Consider the following 19,650-nt stretch of genomic DNA (forward strand, 5'->3'; position numbering starts at 1 on the left):
AATTGGCAATTGAAATGAGCATTTCAAGTTATCAACCAATCAGAAATGCTGTTAGATGACCAGTAGTGTCCAGGGGGTTAATAGAATTTTGTCAAAATGAAATGGATAATCTTGCCGATACAAACTCGAAAGTAGCCTTGTCTCTCAGACAAGGCTACTTTCGAGTTCGTATTGACTGTTAACATAATTATGGGTCAGGCAAATTGGGATTTCTAAATTAATTTATAGGACAAGGTACTTGGATTATAAGGATGAATTGCGTGTTTGTACATCTAAAGTACATGCCAGGTTTGTTATTTTTGGAGGCCTTTATATGGGCACACATTTTTCTCACTTGTAATATTCATAAGCTTTATTATAGTTAAAAAACAGAGTCAGCAGTATGCTATCTACCGTAGATAGTATTTTGGGCACACATCTTTCTCATTTATAATATTCATAAGCTTTACTATAGCATGTATAGTTAAAAAACAGAGTCAGCAGTATGCTATCTACTGTAGATAGTATTTTGGGCCACACATCTTTCTCATTTATAATATTCATAAGCTTTATTATAGTTAAAAACAGATTCAGCAGTATGCTATCTACCGTAGATAGTATTTTGGGCACACATTTTTCTCACTTATAATATTCATAAGCTTTATTATAGTTAAAAACAGAGTCAGCAGTATGCTATCTACCGTAGATAGTATTTTGGACACATCTTTCTCACTTATAATATTCATAAGCTTTATTATAGTTAAAAACAGAGTCAGCAGTATGCTATCTACCGTAGATAGTATTTTGGGCACACATCTTTCTCATTTATAATATTCATAAGCTTTATTATAGTTAAAAACAGATTCAGCAGTATGCTATCTACCGTAGATAGTACTTTGGGCACACATCTTTCTCACTTCTAATATTCATAAGCTTTATTATAGTCAAAAACAGAATCAGCAGTATGCTATCTACTGTAGATAATATTTTGGACACACATTTTTCTCACTTATTATAACATTCATAAGCTTTATTATAGTTTTAAAAAACCAGAGTCAGATATAGTATGCTATCTACCATAGATAATATTATGGGCACACGTTTTTCTCACTTATAATATTCATAAGCTTTATTATAGTTTAAAAAAACCAGAGTCAGCAGTATGCTATCTACCGTAGATAGTATTTTGGGCACACATTTTTCTCACTTATATTCATAAGCTTTATTATAGTTAAAAAACAGATTCAGCAGTGTGTGCTATCTACCGTAGATAGTATTTTGGGCACGCATTTTTCTCACTTATAATATTCATAAGCTTTATTATAGTTAAAAAACAGATTCAACAGTATGCTATCTACCGTAGATAGTATTTTGGGCACACATCTTTCTCATTTATAATATTCATAAGCTTTATTATATTTAGAAACATGTGCAGCAGTATGCTATCTACCGTAGATAGTATTTTTGGCACACATTTTTCTTACTTGTTATATTCATAAGCTTTATTATAGTTAAAAAAAACAAAACAAAAACAGAGTCAGCAGTATGCTATCTACCGTAGATAATATTTTGGGCACACATTTTTCTCACTTATAATATTCATAAGCTTTATTATAGATAAAAACAGATTCAGCAGTATGCTATCTACCGTAGATAGTATTTTGGGCACATATCTTTCTAACTTATAATATTCATAAGCTTTATTATAGTAAAAAAACAGAGTCAGCAGTATGCTATCTACCGTAGATAGTATGTTGGGCACACATCTTTCTCACTTAAAATATTCACAAGCTTTATTATAGTTAAAAACAGATTCAGCAGTATGTTATCTACCGTAGATAGTATTTTGGGCACACATATTTCTCCCTTATAATATTCATAAGCTTTATTATATATAGTTAAAAACAGATTCAGCAGTATGCTATCTACCGTAGATAGTATTTTGGGCACACATCTTTCTCACTTATAATATTCATAAGATTTATTATAGTTAATAACAGATTCAGCAGTATGCTATCTACCGTAGATAGTATTTTGGGCACACATCTTTCTCACTTCTAATATTCATAAGCTTTATTATAGTCAAAAACAGAATCAGCAGTATGCTATCTACTGTAGATAATATTTTGGACACACATTTTTCTCACTTATTATAACATTCATAAGCTTTATTATAGTTTTAAAAAACCAGAGTCAGATATAGTATGCTATCTACCATAGATAATATTATGGGCACACGTTTTTCTCACTTATAATATTCATAAGCTTTATTATAGTTTAAAAAAAACCAGAGTCAGCAGTATGCTATCTACCGTAGATAGTATTTTGGGCACACATTTTTCTCACTTATATTCATAAGCTTTATTATAGTTAAAAAACAGATTCAGCAGTGTGTGCTATCTACCGTAGATAGTATTTTGGGCACGCATTTTTCTCACTTATAATATTCATAAGCTTTATTATAGTTAAAAAACAGATTCAACAGTATGCTATCTACCGTAGATAGTATTTTGGGCACACATCTTTCTCATTTATAATATTCATAAGCTTTATTATAGTTAAAAACAGATTCAGCAGTATGCTATCTACCGTAGATAGTATTTTTGGCACACATTTTTCTTACTTGTTATATTCATAAGCTTTATTATAGTTAAAAAAACCAAAACAAAAACAGAGTCAGCAGTATGCTATCTACCGTAGATAATATTTTGGGCACACATTTTTCTCACTTATAATATTCATAAGCTTTATTATAGATAAAAACAAATTCAGCAGTATGCTATCTACCGTAGATAGTATTTTGGGCACATATCTTTCTAACTTATAATATTCATAAGCTTTATTATAGTAAAAAACAGAGTCAGCAGTATGCTATCTACCGTAGATAGTATGTTGGGCACACATCTTTCTCACTTAAAATATTCACAAGCTTTATTATAGTTAAAAACAGATTCAGCAGTATGTTATCTACCGTAGATAGTATTTTGGGCACACATATTTCTCCCTTATAATATTCATAAGCTTTATTATATATAGTTAAAAACAGATTCAGCAGTATGCTATCTACCGTAGATAGTATTTTGGGCACACATCTTTCTCACTTATAATATTCATAAGATTTATTATAGTTAATAACAGATTCAGCAGTATGCTATCTACCGTAGATAGTATTTTGGGCACACATTTTTCTCACTTATAATATTCATAGCTTTATTATAGTTAAAAAGCAGAGTCAGCAGTATGCTATCTACCGTAGATAGTATTTTGAAACAATGAATAATATCAGATGAATTTAATATAGAAAGTAAATTGTGTTTTTGTACATCTGAAGTTATATATAAACATAAAACTATACGAAAGCTCATTATTATTGTTCTCATTGACCTTATAAAAAGATATGACTGAAACATGTTTTGTTTGGAACTTGTTAGCAATTAATGAATAAAACGTGGTTTTTATTTTTAATCAAAAGGGATTGAAATACCTGCATAGAAACTCCATAGGTGGGAGAGAAATGAAATTGAACCGAACTCTTTTAGGACTCTGAATTTTCTTGAGAAGTACAAGAAAAAGGAAAATTAATACCTTCAGAAAAATCTTAAGCGCGACAGCTTGATACCTGATCGAGCGCAAGTTCCTCGTGTCCAGCAACTTATGGGCTATTCCATTTAAAATCCACACTACCCCTGTGGAAGATTTTGGAAATATCTGCCACAGGGGGAGTATGAATTTCAAATGGAATTAATACATTAGCAGTTCCATATGAAACTCACTCTCCCTCAGGAGAAGAATCTTTCTCAGAGGGTATATGAAATTCAAATAGAGCTGCCTAACGTGCTCATTCCAATTGAAATTCATACTCCCCCTATGGAAGTTATTTCCAAATTCTTCCACAGGGGTAGTGTAAATTTTAAATGGAATAGCCCAATATTGGTAGTGTGTGGTTGGTTATTGATTGGACTGATTCAAGTTAATGCTTAATTGAATATTTTGCACATGCGACTATTTAAAGCAACACACAAATTGACTTCTACATCTGAATCTTCAATATATTTTTTTTCTAAAATATACCATTAAATTTCTCTACAAATACAGAGATAATGTATATATTTTTTATTTTATTCACGAGTTAATAATGTAATTTTGATTTTCACCCCAATAATGCACTTGAGAAAACACTCATATTATTAAAGATGAAGTCAAACCAAAATTGGTCCGGAAATCTGATTTCTTCGTGACCTTGGTGAGAAGATGAAGAAGATAGTTATATTGTCATTTTAGATTCATATTAATTTAGATTGACGTGGACCTGTATTTTCTTTATAAAGACACTAGGCGTGGTCTGATTCTGTTTAAGCCCGACGTGTTTTTTTGTAACAAAATTAAGAAGTTCAAATTTCGTGTTTTTTTTATTATTTTATTATTTTTTATTGTTCGAATGATTCTGAGTCTGCATTAATAAGTATCATTTTGGTGTCAAATATTGGTCTACATATAGTCCATCATGTATCATAGACAAAACAAGACATTTGACATGGATCTGTAATTTAAGTAGAAAAATCATCTGTATGTATATTTCAATGGGGCTTCAACTTTGTGTCAATACTCCTATTTTGTGTTTTCCTCATTTTTTGCCAAATTTGTCATTCAAAAATACCTAATAACAATTTCAATGACTTATCCTTCACTTTTAGGCAAGTTATAAACAAAATATATTTTTTACACTTTCGCTGGGATCACTGAATTTGTCTCTAAGATAAGTACAGACAAATATAAAAATACATGAGAGGTGTTGATTAAAAAAAAGATATCACATAAAAGCCTAACCAATATCTGGCTTATTTCCAATCAGGTCTTCGGTTAGGCATCACTTAAAAAAAAAGGAAGCAGTGCAACTAATATAAACAACTTCCAAATTATAGAAATCGTTTGCGATAAAGACCTAATAAAATGTTAAATTGTTATTCGCACGTTTCAATCTCATTTGCCTCTGAGTCCATTATGCGTCTAAATCATATAGGCAGTCGCTATAACTTTAAGTCTGGCACGATGAAATGTAGAGAAAAGTATACCCCCAGATAAAACTATAGTCCTTTTTGATCATGCTGATAGAATTTAGTCAATATCTAAGTTATATCTTGATTTGTTACTGGAGATCTAAGTAAATAAACGAGATATGCTTATAGGTAAAACCGAATGCGAGTCACGCTTGTTATGTTTATTTCGTTACGACATGCAATATCGGTATTGCACTGCTGTCTACCGTAGATAGCACGTCATGATAACAGTTCGATTCATACTTTAATTGCTTAAGGGAGCGATCCCTTTTAAGCCAATGAAATGATTCGTACTTTCTATGCCAAAAGAAATGACTGGTTGTTGATAAATTGTTCAACGCTAGCGATTGAATTATAATTTAATATCTAAATCACTTGGCTATAGGAATTTCACCGGCGTAAAATGTGTATATGATATAACCAAAATTCCAAAGCCTATCTAGACTATGCCATAGTCGATTTTTGATAAATAAAAATGTTATTAATCATGATAACGCATTCAGTTGAACTCGAAATTATACTGATATTTAGTACATCAAAATACTAGTATAAAATGGTTATGAAAAAGTTTAGGCTATATAATTATATTTGTGACAGTAAAAGTAAAGTATAGGCCCTATACGTAGGCTTATATTATTGAATGCAACATACCATAATGGCATAATTATAATGACACTTCAATACTGAACTATTATAATTTTAGAATCTGCCAGTCTTGGGAAGCTAACAAACAGAGGGCGTACGGTGACTGAAAAGATCAGTTGTGAAAATCTATCAATTGTGCACTCATTAATTAAATCAGAGTTTTAAGCTTAAATGTAATAGCCAGAGTAGTGCACAATTGGCAAGTGGACTACGGAGAAGTCTAAAGCCTATCTATCGTGTCGATCTCACGACCCATTGACCCGATACTAGGTTTGTTTGTACTCATTTGAATACAGTGTGGAGATTTTGAATATATATATGGATGCAAATGTAATATTCTAACATTTTATTCAGGCCTGATTTTATTCTTAAATTTTACCAACTCTTCTGGGCCTTTATCATGCGTAGATCTGATCTTTGTACGTGGAGGGTGTTATAGTCTAGCGAATTCAATTATAAAGTAGGCAAAACATGAAAGTTTAATTTAGGAGAGAAAGATTAATATTGATGTTTGCTTAAGGTGATTAAAGTGCTACGTGATCCAAGTATGAAATGAGAATAATCCATTTGCAAAAAAATGTTATCACATGGCTACGTCATGGCTCTAAAAAGACGTGTTATATTGTTCATATCAGGAGTGTCGTGCTGCAGTGAAAGAACTTTTTAAATTATTTTATTAAAGCTTGCGGCATTTGCAACTAATATTGGATTTTTGTAACATTTTTGCAAAAGAATGCAAATGAAAGAACTTTGGTTGTAAAAAGGTATGCAAATTATTTTAAATGTCATCCTTGTCGCCATTTTTGCTGGGAATTCTTAAATCTATCCACATCAATAAAGCAGAGTATAATTTGTGTCTGGTGCCAATTTCTAATCTTCCAAACAGGGAGTGTAAATTTCAAACGGGGTTGCATTTAATGGGTGACTTCATTTGTCATTTGAAATCTAAACCCCCTGTGCAGAAGATCAAAGGGCATGTCTTACATAAGGGTGTACAGATTTTAACTGGAATTGCCCATTGTATCTTGTGAGTGTGAACTCTAAACAACGTAAACCCGGCCTAAACGCAATCTTAAACCGGTTAAACAGGGATTTTATATCATGGCATATAGGTCAACTTTTAAGGGACACTTCCTGATTCATAGTCTTATTCCCCGCCAACTTCATCAAAAAAAAGTTGAGATTTTACGCCATCAGAAACCTATAGGGTACATTATATTTGTATGTGTAACGTTTCATAGCGTCATTTGACAGACTTCATCTTTGGGGCGCGAAAGCGAATTTGGTAGTCTAAATCGCCCTTTTACAGATTGATTTGAATCCTGATCTTAATTACTTTACTAACTCAAAACCTTAATTACAATCCCAATCAAAATTTTCATCACAATCATATACTTAGCCTAAGACATAAATTGAAAAGTTAGTGACAGTCTTTATGCTTAACCTAACTAGTGCCCTGTATATTTTAAAATGTTATAGATGGCATATTAATTACACGTTCTTTCACCATCTACAAATATAACTGTCTTGTACAATTACAATGTAGACCTATTATCCCCGGCTATTATCCCTTCAGCAGTCCTCTTGAACTTCTAAATACTCTTCACGATGTTCCAGGGGCCATTTTTAATTGAAAGATTGTTGACCCCTGTTTATCATTTCATTGCGTCCGAGTCCTAGGAATGTCAAAGTCCATATGCCTTTAACCATGTTTATTATACAGGGTGAGTCCACACGAGAGTGTGTGATCCGCATTAAACGTTAAAACGCATAGAAAGAGTCTATACTCGGTAATTAGTACAGCTCGTATTCAGAGGCTCTGAAGACGCTTGAGCTCTGTTCTCTTGTTGAAAGGCGGGAACATCTCCTTAGAGGTTTTGGCGAGAGCATTATGAAATCAGAGCGTCACAACAGGATGCTCCCTGCTCCCAAAAGTAAAAGACACGGTAAAAACCTTAGGAATGCTCAACAACTTGACCCGCCTAGATGCAAGAGAACTCGCTACCAAAAATCAACAATTCCTGCAGTTGTGAATCTTTTAAATTCTTGATTTGTTGTTTGTCAAAATATGGTGTTTTATATATATATATATATATTACTGTTTTTTGTTGTATGCATTGTTAACCAGATGTCTCAGTTTTCTGACTGTATTTCTGGATTTTTATACCGTAATAAATAAATAAAAAAATAAAAAAATACACTTACACGGCACTCGAATCCGCATCAGGAAAATCGCTTGCCCCCCTCTCGGCCTGCCAAAAATCACTTGCCTCCTCTCGGCTCGCCAAAAATCTTTGCCCCCCCTTTGCACATGCCAATATTTTGGGATTCCAATTTGCAAACTTTAAATGGTCTAGATATATGTCGTCGCGAGCAAGAAAATTAAATCGTTTCAGTACTATACTGTTTTACTGTTTTTCAGATCAGAGCGTTTTATTTAGAAAGCGCCCCATGATGAATGTGTGCCAAAAATCGCTTCCCCTCCTCTCGGCTGGCCAAAATTGCTCCCCCTTTCGGTTCGCCAAAATTTCTTGCCCCCACCCCATGCCCCAATTTTACCCTCCCACCAGGGTTCGCAATTATTGCACACCTTAAATGTCTTGTTGCTCAAATAGTTTTGGGTATTTAGATTCATAATACCAACATGAAACAAAATAATTTGATCCTGATTACAATTAAACCGCTTTATATAGTCAGACATATACTTACTCTTTAATCGTGTAACATCTTGAAATACTTGGGACTCTTGTTTTAGCCAATGATGGGATAACAAGCATGGACATGAAAGATGCTCATCATATTTGATATCTCAGCATAAGTAATTGGCACACAACTGCTTGGGCTTTCTTTTGGTATAGACGAATCCAACGAGCCAAGTCATGGTCAGGATTTAGTCGGCCATTACAGGGTCCCCGGCGCACCAAGCTGGTGTTGTGACTGCCCAATTGGGTGGATTAAAGCCGCTTAAAAATCGATGTTATATTGTATTGTGTTGTAAACGTTCATCATTCTTTTGTCTACGTGTAACACGGGTGATGGGATGCAGTTTAAAATTCCCGCCAAGGACGCATCATTTCACATTTCATGTGAGATATACATAGCGGGGACCCAGCCATGGCTGCCACTGAGGTGTAGGAATGCGTGAAATTGGATTCGTCTATAGGTTTTATAATTAAGGTGGGTCATGAGAAAGAAAGGGTCATGAGGCAAATTAGACGGCACATTAGGGCAAAATATGATCAGTATAGGCCTACTTGCTCGGAGCTTATCCTAATTTTCAGAATACATGACGCGACGCACCTTAAAATAAGTCAAAGAAATATTGAAAACTGGTACATATCAGATGAAAATTCCAAGGGACAAGCTGTCTCCCCAATACCAGAAAGAAAGAATTTCAAGAAAGAAAGAATTTCAAGAAAGAAAGAATTTCAAGAAAGAAAGAATTTCAAGAAAGAAAAAATTTCAAGAAAGAAAGAATTTCAAGAAAGAAAGAATTTCAAGAAAGAAAGAATTTCAAGAAAGAAAGAATTTCAAGAAGGAAAGAATTTCAAGAAGGAAAGAATTTCAAGAAAGAAAGAATTTCAAGAAAGAAAGAATTTCAAGAGAGAAAGTATTTCAAGAGAGAGAAAGAATTTCAAGAAAGAAAGAAAAAAGAAAGAAAGAAAGAAAGAAAGAAGAAAGAAAGAATGAAAGAAAGAAAGAAAGAAAGAAAGAAAGGAGAGAGAAAGAAAGAAAGCAAGAAAGCGAGATAGAAAGAAAAAAAGAAAGAAAAAAAAGAGATATTTTCTGTAAAATGATACAGAATTAAACAAAAAAGTCTAAAGAATATATGCTCAAATCTTCAAAGCAATCTAACCATGAACACATCTACACACCCTGAAGATGTTCTACCATGCTGATTACGCAAAAACAGGGCAATGCATGACTCCACATACCAATATTTCACCAGGAGAATAATTGGCGGTTTAATATCATAAAGTGTGACCTAAATTATCTTCTCCTGCTGTTTGTTTTTATATGAATATTGCGAAAGGGCTAGATATTTTCTCCATTGTTTTGATACGAAAGACGCAATGAGATATTACAATTTTTTCCAATTTTCAAGAACCAATGGACCAATAGGCATGTATATATGCTCTTAAAGAAATTATATTTACATTTGTTGAAAAATACTAAAATATAAATTCATATCTGAAAAGGTTAAACCGCAATATTGCGAAGAGGTAAAAGACGTAACCTCATACCCAGAGGGCATTATGATCCACCATATTTAATATGTAATTGACGCAAGATATTGAACTAGTTCCATGATAAGGAGGCTAAGAAAGAACACAGCGTCGCACATAAAACGGAAATTATACCAAGACAGATTTGATTTGATTACTCAAGATTTTATTTGGTGAAGAAAATATATGCTGGTCGGTGGTTTAATGTTATAATGCTCTTTTATAGATGAATGAAATTGAAACCATTTTATGGATGTATGGTACATGCTATGTTTTATTTGGACGCTTTTATGCAGTCTTTCTGTCTCATGAATTACTGAGGGGGACTACGGTTTGGGAATGAGGTCACTTCACGGATAGGGCTTTTACTTATTTACAGAACTTCAAACGTGCAATCGCGCTTTTAAAATGCACATAATGTAAACATTCAAAAATTAAAAGTGCTGCACAAGCTTTTGATCAAGCTTTTGATCATCCTCATCACCTCATCATTATTATCATCATCATCATCGTCATTTTCATCTTCATCATCATCACCATTATCGTCTCATTGTCATCTTCATCATCATCATTATCGTCATCGTCGTTATCATCATCATCATCATCATCATCACCATCATCATCATCATCATCATCATCATCATCATCATCATCATCATCATCATCATCATCATCATCATACCATCATCATTTGTCGTCGTCGTCGTCATCATCATAATCGTCATCATCATCATCATCATCATCATCGTCACCACCACCACCACCACCACCACCACCACCACCACCATCATCATCGTCACGGTGATAATGATAACAATGATGATGATAATAATATTTATATTACCCTTCAAATATTGAATATGACAGTAAATAACTTTGGTAGTGAAGTAAGTTTTCCAGTTTCTGGCGCACCGTTGAGATACTATACTCGAACAACATGAAGTACCATGCAACTCCAGTGATCATAGATCAGTTCGGGGGCACTGCTAATTCAAAGACGTCTCTGATATCAAAGACTCTTCAGTGCCGGGTCACCTGACAGTATCATAATTCAAAGACGTCTCATAAATCACATACTCCCTAGTCTCAAAACCCAGCCGCAAACGATATTGTGAACGTGAACTGGCGCAACGGGAATATTTTTGCGAGTAGGCCTAATCAGCATGATCAGGGTTGTAGCTAGCCCAAGTGCCTGCTAGCTCCTGCTAATTTTACTATCCAATTTATGAATTAAATCGCGGGCTCGGGATACACTCTTTCTAGTGAACGTGAGAAATCGGAGAATGCTAAAAAATGTTGCTCTTTTTCATAATTGAGCTTAAATGCTGCAGAATAACTTTGCTCCCTCGACGACATTTTGCAGACTTTCAATTCTCCGGACACATCAAAACTGTTTATTGGTTATTTTCGGAGCATATATTTTTTTACAGATTTTCAACTGAGCCACGAATTTTAGTTTTAGGCCTATATGAACACTCGTGCTCAATACTTCCTCCAATTCAGCCTAAGTTTAGGCTTTTCTGTTTTGCTTGAGGGGGATGTGCTATAATAGGCCTATAGTCATTATATCTATTAAAGATATGCCTATAATTCCTAACAAATTTCCTGCGGACCTGACTTCTGAATGGGTATGAACCTGCTCAATTAGGCCTATGGATAAATGCAAGTTAGCCTTTTCTTTTTTGACAGAGGAGGGTGCCTGAGGGGGATGTGCTCCCTCAGAAGTTGGAGAATTATTTTCAAAAAGTTATGAAAGGCACAATAAAGTCATTTGGTGTAAAAGTTTACACTTATTATTCGTATTATTTTGGGCATAACAGATTTCAACGGACCCGACTTGTGAGGGGGATATTATCCTCAAACTAAAAGCCAATTGGTGCATCATTTTGCATTAGGCCCCTATTATTAACTTATTTTTCCGACCGTCATGATTAAGCATAGCCTATAGGCCATATAACCATGTTATGCATAATATATATTTTAGAATGGATTTCCAGTGGATGCGACTTCCGTGTCACAAATTTCAAGCATGAACATAATTATGATGCGCAATGACTCAGAACGTACTCTTCCTCGTTTCTTCTTGTTTTCTTCCTTGTTTTCTTTCCACTTTTCCCCCTTTCGTTTGCCTAAAAATCCCCGGATATTGAAATGAGCCTGGGTGGCAGTGGCAAAACAAAATTTTCTACCCAGTTTTGCTAATATTTTGTCCTGATTTTTGTAACATTTTCGTCCCGGTATTGGCAATTATTTTATATATGTTTTCAGTTGTCGGGATATTTCTTTCAATTTTGGGAAATCAGACCGAAAAAGTAGACCTTTTCCTTTTCCCTCCCTTTTCCGCCCTTCAATTTTTTAGGGGGCACTATACTGCCCCACTGGCTATGTCCAGGCCCTTACGCAGAGTGGGGCCGTGCGGTGGGGCAAAAGTCCTCAAAAAAATCCTAATTTGCGACCGTAGCGAGCAAAAAAATATGTTATTTATGCTTTTTTAGTCAAAAAAAGGTCCAAAGTTTGTGAAGAAGGTCCACTTTTTACAACATCGCCCCCTGGAAAAAAAAAGAACCACTTTTTCAAAATCAGCACCCCTAAAAAAAAAACGGGCCTGGCTATGCCACTGCTCTGTCACTCCCCTTCCTCTCCCTCCCTCTCCTTCTCTCTTTCTGTCTCTGTCTCCCTCATTTTTTTAAGACCCGGGGCTGCAGGCCCCAAAGCCCCACTCCATGGGCAGTGGGCACGCGCCTGGTTTACCGTAATTTGTTGATCTATTTTGAGCCACCTAAACATAACATAACCCTATCCCTATCAATAAAATACAAGTGTCCATATTTCTCCGAATTCGTCCCATGCACGTGTGCAAGAGTCAGGCCACGAGGTTAGGACGTTTCCGTAGGGGCCTACTATTTTTCAAGTCATTTTTGAATATATTTTTGAAAAGTTGCCGCAACAATGCGTGCCAAAAATCGCTCCCGTCCCCCCTCGTTGACTGGCCAAAAATTCATTGTTCTATCCTTTTTTTGCCTTGCCAAAATATTCACTCCCCCATGCATGACTTTTTGTTACTTCAAAACGTTGGATATGGCTCGATTTTGCCAATCTAAGTGTTTTCTGGGACCATTTGTCAGAATTTGCACAGATAGATATGATGTTTGCACAGGCAGATATTTGCTAAACATAGGAAAGCATATTCCGATACAGTCACCTTCTTTCCGATGTGCTGCATTTAGTGCCAAACTGTAAAAAAGCACGACGTATGTGATATCACAGACCCCCGTATGTGAAATCACTGACCCGTCTTTGATATCAGAGACGTCTTTGAATTAGCAGTGCCCCCGAACTGAGATATCTATTATATACTAACACAATACCAGAATACCATAACCATTTTCACAACGGAAGCTGCGGAGATCTGATTCTTCATAACAAATTTAAAGGCACCTCACCTTTATTTGTGAATAATTCATGCGACTTCTTCTATAACTTTGATCTGTTTTTCTTTTCCTTACAGCCCGTATTCCACTGATGAAGAAACAAATCGGCTTCTGACAGACTGTGGTATATTGTCACATACCGTATTGACAAGTTCAGGCAAGTTGTTATTTCTAGTTGCATATTATCTAAAAGTTCTCCAGGTTTTTGAAAGATTGGTTTAAAAAGTACGAAAAAACATTAGATTTAACATATCCAAATATCATTCATATCTGACATCCCTGACCACATTTTCTTATGATTATTAATGTCTACCATAGTCAACTCTCGGAAATACAGGTTCTAAAGGGCCTTAAAGAACCACTGTGTCCTCTAGGCCTATATGGAACCCACAAGAAAAAAGTTATTTAAGCAGAAAGAATCCTTTAACTTATGTTCTTTAAAAGCGTCATTTAACCCTTTGTAGAACCATTTGGTATTGAGCCCTTTCAGGTTAATCATTACAGGCAGGCCAGTATCCAGGATATTTTGTGGGGGGAGGGTGCTGATTGTAAAAAGGTGGACTTTTTTCCAAGATGAGGGGGGAGGCAATTTTGTGAAAAGTTGACTTTCTTCCTCAAATTTGAACCTTTTTTGGCCAAAAAAACTTTTAAAAATCTTATTTTTGACTCGCTACGCTCGCAAATTCTTACATTTTGTAGCTTTTTGTATACTTTTGCAAATTTGGGGGGAGGGGATACATCGCACCCCGCACCCCCTGGCTACGGATCTGATTACAGAACTATTGTATTCAGCAAATAGAGGACAGGTTTTAGAATTTCTTTTTCTGAGATTGTATATTTCCCCACACCATCACTAACTCCGCCGCGAACACCGCAGGCACCACTGCTACCTATCCTGTCCACCACTTTTCGTAGGCGTTTATCATTTTCCTCTACCTCCTTCTTTAACCAGGAGAAAGTAATCGTCTTCTTACTCCTCCACGGCCTCTTTCTTTCCCTCATCCCCAACCACGTCGGTTATCCTACTTGTAAAAAAATACAGTCCACGTATTACTTTCGATGCTGCATGACGAGGCAATAAATCAAGCTGGTATTGACCGATATCTTATTTTGTTGCCTAACTGGATGACAGTATAGAGTGTTTCCATGTTGGGTTTGATTTCTATGAAAATTGTGTGACTTATAAAGCGTGGCGAAAGATATCCTCAATTGGCTAGTACACGGAAAAAGTAGAGGTTTGAGGGAGGGGGAAGGCAGAGAGGGAGGGAGAAAGAGGAGAGACAGAGATATATAAAGAGAGGGAGGGGGAGAGAGGGTGGGGAAAAGGGGGAAGGGGGGGAGAGGGGAAGGTGAGAGAGGGGGAGGGTGAGGAGGGTGAGAGAAATACAAATATACATAGACCATGAGGCTGCTTTAGTAAGACCGACATGGAGACATTCATATACAGAGAGAGGGAGAGGGGAGGAACAGAGACTGAGCGACTGAGACAGAGAGCGACGACAACTTGAATTTACATTTAGCACGAATTATAATACCTATTTTTGGTACGTGAATTCTACAGATTGTTGCTCTCTTCTGTAGATAGAATATTTCTGTAAGTGCTATCTACTGAAGATAGCAAATAAGTGCTGTCTACAAAATACAATAGAAGGTATAGCAGATTACTGCTATAGCATACACATTGTATTATTGCTATCTACAGTAGATAGCAGATATTATTTATATATACTGCACGTAAAATATGTCCTATTACATAAACTATGGATGGCAAGTAAGCAATGTTAACAGGTTTCAAAAAGAAATGTTGACAGTTGAATACATTAGTATATTTATACTAATATTCTTTAGTAGATAACAGATTATCTTTAGTAGATAACAGATTATTTTTAGTAGATAACATAAACTTTGTCACAATTGATGTGATTTGATGGGTATAAAAATTATCGTGGTGTAGCATAATCCCGGAGCATAATTAAGCGAGCACGAATGTCAGATAAAATTCTGACAAATTGTGGTCAACAAACCTCTTATTTTACTTATTGGTTATACAAATGAATACACGATAAACATATACCGTATACTTTGTTATGATTGGAGCGGCTGCAAAGACACTTGGGAAAATTGGTAAACACTTTAAGATTCCTGTTGAATATTGTTCATGACGTTTCTATGGCAACAGCCATTGTTGATAGGATTGCCCCAGATTATATTGACTGCTCTAAAAACAAACGTGGTACAATTATCTTAGAAATGCAGTAATGCAGTATCCTTAATACTCAAATAATGAGCCCGAGGCAGTACAAATGTAAAAAATGGGTGAGGCACAGCTGAACCCATTATTTGAACATTTTTACTGCCGAGGAAATATTATTTGGATGTATAACTAATGCTGCACTTTTATTTCTATTATTACGTGTGCTTTTCCTGTCACTCTGCCTTTGATAAAGATCCTATATGTATCGAAAGCTCAGAACATTAACCAAATTTGAATTTATAACTACATATTCTATTTTGTGGAAAAGCAGTTTCCAACATCTCATATTTAACTTCAAAATTACAGCAGCTTAATTTTAAAAACACAGTGTAATTATATTATAGTGCTTGTGTTCGGGTTTATATTTAAAAATAAAATTCCCGCAAGCTTCATCAAATATGTTTGTAATGGTGAAGCATTAATGTGTAGTTCAATACTTCTTGTTATGGTATTCATATACCGTACCAGGCGTACCTGCAAACTTCGGTTTCGAACGTGCACCGTTCGATTGCCAGACATCTAAGCCTTCTAGCTATTTGGTTACCAGGCCACATCTATGTTATAGCTCAATGTTTGTACTTTACATGCTTTAGGCGGCAATAATATTTGATGTTTCACTAAATTCGGCATATCATGCACTCAAGAACTAAAAATGTGTGTACCCTGATAATAATTTGAATAACATTTTTAATCCTCTTTCAAACATTTTTTTTACGAAATATCACCAATTTTGTTACTTTTAAGGTGATTTTTGGCGGGAATTTTACAATGTCGTCTGCTACGCTTGAATTAGCAGACGATAAATTGCACATGCATGCTTCGTGCGTGATTATCAGTAATAGTCATGTTATCGAAAATGTTACGCGTTATGAAATCAGAACATTCATGCTTGAATGGAGCGATCTCTTTCCCCGGGGGTTAGCCTACTAACGTCATATTGAAGCACATGCCAAATGGGTCTCTATGGGTAGGTTTTTTTTACAGAAATCCTTAGACATGTGTCCATGTTTTGAAAAATCACCATAAAACAGCAAAATGTTGCCATTTTTGAGTAACAATTACCCCTAGAAATAGGGTAAGGGTTGATGAAACTCTGTCGGCACACATTATATGCCTACTCCTAGACATGGGGTAGGGTTTTAAAACTCGGGCGGCACACCCCGTCAAAAAATCAATCACCCACGCCCCCGGTATCTTTTGCACTTGGTGATGAAAGAGTGTAGCACAAACCAGCTTAATTTCTATGAGAAAAATAAAGTCTTGTATATACGTCATTCTAAGGGTTTATATCAAGAGTATAAGCTTTTCCGGCATAGCGCTACCCGACAACAGTGAAATTTTAGCTCCACATATACCTCGTCTATACATCCCAAATCAGAGAGGATTTGGAGAATATGCCAGAAAGGGAATTACGGAATCAGCCAAAGCCCTTATGAAATTCCTGCTGTCTTTACGTGCTCTGACCGGATTTCCACTAAACATGTTAACTAATATAAAACTCAGATTTATGGAAAACCATGTTAAACTCAGATTTAAAACTCAGATTTATGGAAAACCATGTTAAACTCAGATTTAAAACTCAGATTTATGGAAAACCATGTTAAACTCAGATTTAAAACTCAGATTTATGGAAAACCATGTCAAATCGGAGAAATATACAAAAGAATGTTTAAAAGATACTCATTAGCATTTGCTTGAGTTCTATAAAAAAAAAATCAGCTGTAACAATATGTTAAGTTTGAGAACACAATTTGGTGCAAGCCAGCTAAAAATGGCCGCCTAGAATCGGTAGAATGCCCATGTCAAATAAAGCCTTCGATATTCTTGTGGTATATTTATGGACCTAAACCTAAAAAAATACGAACGAGGCATTGCCTCATTTCAAATATATAGTTTTAGTTTTGGTTTTGGTTTTGGTCACGTGGTTTCCTATTGTCCTGCCATGCTAACCACTTGAATCATAAGATATCGAACTCATTGTTTCTACCTTTTGTTTAAAACCGAACATTTGTGTCAGTCAGTTTCGGTTTTGGTTTCAGTTTCTTATAAGTGGTGTGGATCGTAAAATTATTTGATTTGAAGTTACCTACTCTAAGTATACAAAAGAAATGTTTAAATTTCGCAGTGCGATATTCACGAGCAGAGAAGTCGAACAAAGCAGTCTACATTTGAAAGCATTGATTTATTTTGAAAGCATTGACTTGAGACTACGAATTAGCCTAAGCTGATTTCACTGTGAAAATTTATAGACCATCGAAATATTTCCACAGACATTACAATAGCCACTTGACAGATTATGACTTCATTGATATAAACACTTTTATGCACAACTCTATTTATGTGCATGTCGCATGACGGAAGATCAATATCATAGAAAGCTGGTTTAAACTAACTTTTATTCAATTTATTTATTGGAGAATAGAGAGAGAGAGAGATAGAAGAGATCGCCAGGGAAAGAGGGTATGTGTGTGTGTGAGGGGAGGGGGTAAGGGTAAGGGAGAAAGAGAAACAGAGGGAGAGAGCATTGGAAGTGGGAAGGGAAGGAGGGGGAGAGGGGGGCTCAAGAGTGGAGTGGAATAATAGGGAAGAGTCGATATCGAGTGTGGGGAGGGGGAGGGAGGAGGTTATATATAGGTGGCGGAGGGAACATAGGTAAGAGGTATGGGTTGTGCTTTCCGGTGAATAATCTAATTCATAATCAAATCATCTACATCATCATGCATCGTTTATATTTCAGACAAATAAACAAAACACCCCCCCACCCCTCAATATATGCACATGATTTCTACATGTAGGCCTAGGTCTCGTATATATCCATACTTTATGTCTCAACGAATCTCGGAACTCGGCTGTAATTTTATGGTGTCATGGAAGTATGCCACCTACGGCAAAAGTCGCCCGCGTTGATAGATATCGATAATGAAAATGTTAGCACAATAGGCTATTATATACGTATGGTTATAGGCCATTATACTTTTGATTATATATACCCTCTTGTGTACTCCCAGCACAATAGTGTTATGATTGCATACCAGTTCATCTCCACATTTTAATCCCTTGATTTTTGGTTTCTGAACAATAGAGAAACCAAAACTATATATTTGAAATGAGGGATTGAAAGACAAACCAAACTTATAAGTCACGTTAGATGAGACACACCCCCAGATGAACTTAGCAAAGTTCTGCGTTTGGCAATAAAAAAGCACCCAATATGCATACTTATTGTTTATAGACGCAGTGGAGATCATTGGAAGTAGCCCAATTTAGCGACAAAACGAGGGCATTGGCAACAAGTATATATAGACACTAGACATCAGCAAGCCATCTTCTGAGTATAGAAGAAAAGAGGCAAATGATTACCCCAGGGATTTCGCTCGGCATGTTAGCTCAGAGCCAAGTACTTGTTTATTTCGAATAACGATCCACTTCTTTATGTACAGGCTGTATCAAAATGATTGGTACCCAGTCATTTTCTAGCGATTATGGACAGGACTGCATGCCAAATAAAATGCAACATTACATCCATGTAATATTTTAAGGGCGAATTTCTCGACGGGTGGCTTAGCAATTGGCTTGTCTAGCCTCAAGGCTTAAGAGGTCGTAAGACCAGGCTTAACTGAAAACGTATTTCCCGAAGCACGGCTACCATAGCCTCGAGGCTTCGTTAGCCCGTGGGCCAGGCTTGTAGGATTAGGCCCCAGGCTTCAGTAAAATTTGCATTTCTCGAAATCAGTCTTCTGTAGCCGTAGTCTACGCAAGCCTGTTAGACCAGGCTTACAGCGGCTTTTCTTGGCCCTGCCTCAGAGCAGGTCTTAGGTCGTAAGCCTTGGTCTATTTCAATTTACAAATTATTTAAATCGTAACGCAAAGTTTATCTTTAATATTTTTGACGGTCTTTCAATTAACATGAGTAAGCAGTCGCGTAACTAGGGGGGGGGGGAGCCCCCCATGAAAAAGGTAAATTAGGCCTTCTTCTGAGAGTTATTAATTGACCTCATATTTGGTCATTTTAACCTTAAAAACTCAATTTTTAAGGTTAAATAAATTGCATTTATCCC

The 19,650-nt window shown here is 35.8% G+C and overlaps 1 protein-coding gene across 1 annotated transcript in view; it reads left to right on the plus strand.

Annotated features, from left to right (window-relative positions):
- LOC140162507 (actin, cytoplasmic-like) overlaps positions 1-19,650 on the plus strand; it is an 84,704-nt gene that overhangs the window by 33,835 nt on the left and 31,219 nt on the right. Inside the window, exon 2 of the mRNA XM_072185752.1 lies at positions 13,416-13,495. The gene's annotated coding sequence lies outside the window, so the exon portion shown is untranslated. The remainder of the gene's footprint in view (positions 1-13,415; positions 13,496-19,650) is intronic.

Source organism: Amphiura filiformis, chromosome 10 (assembly GCF_039555335.1).
Source record: "Amphiura filiformis chromosome 10, Afil_fr2py, whole genome shotgun sequence".
Lineage (NCBI taxonomy): Eukaryota > Metazoa > Echinodermata > Ophiuroidea > Amphilepidida > Amphiuridae > Amphiura > Amphiura filiformis.